The sequence below is a fragment of the Dipodomys spectabilis genome, unplaced genomic scaffold (assembly GCF_019054845.1).
Source record: "Dipodomys spectabilis isolate Male_0828 unplaced genomic scaffold, ASM1905484v1 ptg000140l, whole genome shotgun sequence".
Classification (NCBI taxonomy): domain Eukaryota; kingdom Metazoa; phylum Chordata; class Mammalia; order Rodentia; family Heteromyidae; genus Dipodomys; species Dipodomys spectabilis.
Genome location: NW_024870817.1, coordinates 25,554,128 through 25,559,190, shown reverse-complemented (window position 1 = coordinate 25,559,190; position 5,063 = coordinate 25,554,128).

Here is a 5,063-nt window from a genome sequence, read left to right as displayed (position 1 = left end):
AACTGGTTCTGGTGCTAGGAGCTCTCTAGTTCAATTTCATTTCACTCAGATAAATCCTATTAAATGTTAGTGGTCTAAGGAAGTGTCCTCTCAGTGTTGACCAAGTCAAATGGATCTGAAGCTCAGCTCCGTGGACCCACCGCGTAGCAGGCAAGCTGGTGAAAATACTTGCTGGGCCTTTGTGGTCAGTGTCTTCTTTCAACACCTACGAGTCTTGGTTAACAAGATTCATGAATTTGTGTCTGTAACTGGTTATATTGTAAATAATTTCTTTTATCTGAACTGGGTTTAGAAGTTATAACTAGAAACAGGACTGGGTCCTGTGTGTGTATAGGGTAGTGTCTCAGGCATCTGTGGAAATAGAAGTCGTGCCGTTAGAGAGGCCCTAGAAGTCTGAATGGGTCAGATAGAAAACTTAAAAAGCAAAAAAAAAAAAAAAAAAACCAAACAAACAACCAAACAAACAAAAACAACTCAAACCAAACCAAAGCAAAGCAAAAAAAGGGGGGTGGGGAGACAAAAAATAATAGAACTAAGCTCAGTAGGTAGGTAAAATTGCTGAAAGATAGAAGTCATCTGGATCTAGAAGCTAGAACTCCACCTTCTAGAACTCCATCCAAGATCATACTGTGAAAAAGGACATGACCTTGGGGGTGGGTATAAAGGTCAGTTTGTGCTACCTGAGGACATGTGGCTATTTTTGTGGGGGAGGGGGAAGCAGTATGTAGTGGTTATCTCAGTTAGTTAGACAAAAATTGACTGGGCCCCAGGAATGGAACCAACCAATTTCCCTGTTTCAGAATTCCAAGAACCTAGAGCTTTTGTGTTTTATGTATGTGGGTTTTTGGGTTGTTTTGTTTTTGTTGGGGTTTTTTGGATTTTTTTTTTTGAGAAATGGGTGAGCCTTACCAGAAATAACAGGATTACAGAGGCCATAGCATGAGTGTTTTAAGTTAGCTGAAATAGTTTATTTATAGGGTAGATGAGAAAAGGCAAGCTCGTAGACCTCAACAGTGTAGATTCCCCAAAATAACCACAAATAGGCAGCTTCCCACCAAGCCTGTCATGTGACTGATTGCCAGGCAGAGCCCATTAATGAGCAAGGCACAAACACCTCCACACCCGACCTAGACACACCTGTTATTGTCCTGAGCTTCAGGGTTTAACCACAACATACATTTATTACCCCTTTGATCTTTATTATTTATTTTCTTCTACTGACTGTGGGCTCGGTTTGTCTATACCTTTCAAAAACTTTGATATGGGGGAGGTCCCTCCCCCACAGTATAACCCCTGCTTTCACTGTATTTGATGTTGGTATAATTTGTGGAGGGGAAAGGGAAAAACAAATCGTTTAAATAGGGATACAGGTGGACCCATTGCAACAACGAGATGTACAAGTCATTAGAGGAGAGGATTGGGTGGAGGGGGGGGGGGTGTGGGGGAGGATGGGAAGGGATGGGAAAGAGAAATGAAGGACAATGCTTGATAAGAAATGTACTCATTATCTTGCCCATGTAATTGTAACCCCTCTGTACAGTATTTTCACAATAAATAAATAAATAAAAACTTTGATATGTACTATTATATTATTTATATGAGATATTTTCTTTTTTTTTTTTTTTTTTTGTCGGTCGTGGGGCTTGAACTCTGGGCCTGGGCGCTGTCCCTCAGCTCTTCAGCTCAAGGCAAGCACTCTACCACTTGAGCTACAGCGCCACTTCTGGCTTTCTGGTGGTTTATTGGAGATAGGAGTCTCACGGTCTCTCCTGCCCAGGCTAGCTTTGAACCACGATCCTCAGATCTCAGCCTTCTGAGTAGCTAGGATTACAGGCGTGAGCCACCAGCGCCCGGCGAGATATTTTCTTTTAGGTGGGCATTGTTATAATTTTCCTTCTTTATACTGACTACATTTGCTTTATCTCCTAGGTTTTGGTATGTTACGTTTCCACTTTTTTCTAATGAGAGGAATTTTTAAATTTCCTCTCTGATCTCCTCAATGGTTCCCTGTTAATGAGAGTGTTGTTCAGTTCCCATGCACTTAAGAAAATTTTGCAATGTCCCTTGCTGCTTCCTTCTTTCCTTTGCCATGAGAGGAGGTGTAGGATATCATTTCTGCTGTTTGAATTTGTTAAAACTGTTGACTGATGCATGGTGCATTCTAGAAAAAGTTTCATGTGCTGATGAAAAGAATGTATTCTGTAGTTGTTGCACAAAATATTCTGTGAAGCTCTGTTAAGCATGTTTGATCTACAATGTACTTTAACTGTTTCTTTTTTTTTTGGTAAGGGGGACTGAATATTTACTGGTCAGAGTATAGAAATTTCCCTAGAATCCCCCTACTATTTAGAAATAATTTTGTGTGTGTACACATGTGTGTGTGCACACGTGTGCATGTGTGTGTGTGCATGTGCACTAGTACTGGGTCTTGAAGTCAGGGTTTTATGCTCTCAATTTTTTAGCTTATGGCTGATGCTTTATCACTTAAGATACACTTCCAGTTCTGGCTTTAGCTGGCTAGTTGGAGACAAGAGTTTCCCAGTTTTGTGTGCCTGGGCTGGTTCTGAACCATTATCCTCAGATCTTAGCCTCCTGAGGAACAAGGGTTATAGGCATGATTCACTGGTTCCTGGCTATAAATAATTCTTTATGCAAATAAAGATATGGTTTGGGTAGAAGAAGCTAAAGTATGGGAGATGTACACCTTCTTTTAGGAAAACTAATTTTATTGTAGAATAACTGTTTCAAAGTGGGACAGAAAACACATATGAAATATAACTGAATGTTAACTTACCTTATGTGACAAGCTGGTTAAAATCAGAAGAGAATTATGTTTGTGCTGAGAATTGAGCATTAGTATAAAAATTAAGTAGGCTAAATAATTTGAATCCATGTTATTTTATGTTGATAAAGAGTTTTAAGCCTTTATTTCTAAGTTTCCTAGAATCAGATCCTAAGTGATTAAGAACTAAGAAACGTTCCAAAGGCGTCCTAGAACCTCTGAAAGGGAGATACTCATTAGGTCCATTTGAAAAAGTAATGTGAGCAGAAGTCACTGTGAAATAAGTGGTTCTGGATAGTGTTTGAATTGTGTTTGGAGGAATGTGTTAATATGTTTCAGAAAAAAACCATAAATTTCATAGAAATCTGAGATCTAATGCTGTCAGTCATAATTCTTATAGCCTTAAGGCATGTGTGCAATACCTCCTGAGTTTCCTTCTCAATTCCATCCTTGTGGTGAAATCTCACCATTTAACAGATGGTTCATTACTTTCTCTGTCCTGAAATGCTTTCATCTTTAGGAAAATTAATAGACAGGACTCAGCCAAATGCAGGTTTCAGAAAATTTTGGGGCCTTATCTGTAAGGCAAGAATTCCTAGAATGCTAACGAGGTCACTGTTTATAGGACTGTTATTCCAGCATCAGGCAAGAGTTTTCTGAACAACAGCTAAATGTGTTTCCCATCTTCATACTGAACCAGTTAGATTGCCGAGATGTACAATTTGAGGTTGATCCAAAGCAGACTGCTTCTAACAGCCTGCTTAATGGAGGGCACTATATTATGAAGTGGAAAGACAAAAATGGTATCTGAAAGGAATTTAATTTGTCTGAAGCATAAATTCACTGAAAAACTCCTGCCTGGTCTTTCCTGAGTCTTTAAAACTTCACGGCTAAAAGATCTGTATTCCAACTGATCATAAAATATACTGAATCACACTAATCCTGCGAAAACTTCCTGGTTTTGTGGCTGTTCCTTCTCACTTCTCCACCTAAATTAAACTTCAGGGCTGTGACTAGCATCTTTTTTTTTTTGGGTCCGGTCGTGGGGCCTGAACTCTGGGCCTGGGTGCTGTCCCTCAGCTCTTCAGCTCAAGGCTAGCGCTCTACCACTTGAGCCACAGCGCCACTTCCGGCTTTTTTCTTTTTGCTTATGTGGTGCTGAGGAATCGAACCCAGGGCCTCAGGCATGCAAGGCAAGCGCTCTACCACTGAGCCACCTTCCCAGCCCCCTGTGACTAGCATCTTTATTTTACAACTTCAGAGTGTCCTGGACTACTAGAATAGTACACCTGTTGGAACTTTAAATCAAAGCCACCTGAAGACCAGCTTCCCCAGAAGCAGAGGACATCTTAAGATATGAACAAATTTATTCAAGATGCCAGAACAAGGCTGACATAATGAGACTCTTATACTTCTTATTTTTTCCTTGTGCCTATCATTTTCATTTGAAGTACTAGATTAGTAACTAAACTTTTAGACCCTTGTTCTCACTCAGTATTTTAGTTTACCCGGTTATGGGGTGCTGGATTACTGGCTAGCTGAACAGGAGTCTGCAATTACTAATTCTTTTTACTGCATATGCATGAATGCATTGGGAATGATAGAGAATCAATTACAAGAAGAATCTGAACTTAGGTCAGGATAGTTGGCTTTACTATGTAAACAGTAATGAAGCCAGGCTCACTGAAGTCTTGGTCGTATTTAGACTTTCTACATATGTGTATACTGGAGTAGCAGGTAGAGAGGACTTTGCAAAATGACTGTTTCAAGGAATGACTTGAACATACTAGTAGGAGGGAAATTAAGGGACTGCCCTATTATTGGATTTCTTAATGTTTGCCCTATATTTAAGGGAGCAAATTTCCATATTTAATATAGCTGTGCTTTTTACTGTTGCATTTGTGTTGTGAACCGAAAATGCCAGATGCAAAATTGCCTGCTGATTAATTAAAACTAGTGCAGGAGCTCTATTACAGAGAATGATTAGCTTTACTTGCTCATGCTTTCCCACCAATCACCATGTTTGTAACTTAGAAATGCATGACTTTTCTGCATTAAAGGAAAAGGGAAAACAGATGGCTTATATTCTTGATCTGAATTCATTTACATGAAATTTGGTGTTTAGAATAGCCTAGAACTTTAGAACCAGAAGATCTGAATTATAATCCAAACTCTCTTTAGTGTTCTTAAGCAAACAATGTAGCTGTGTGGAGCTGTTTCCTCATCTGAAACATAGGGACACTACCACACGCTTTGAAGATTATGTGGAGGCTCAAATAAG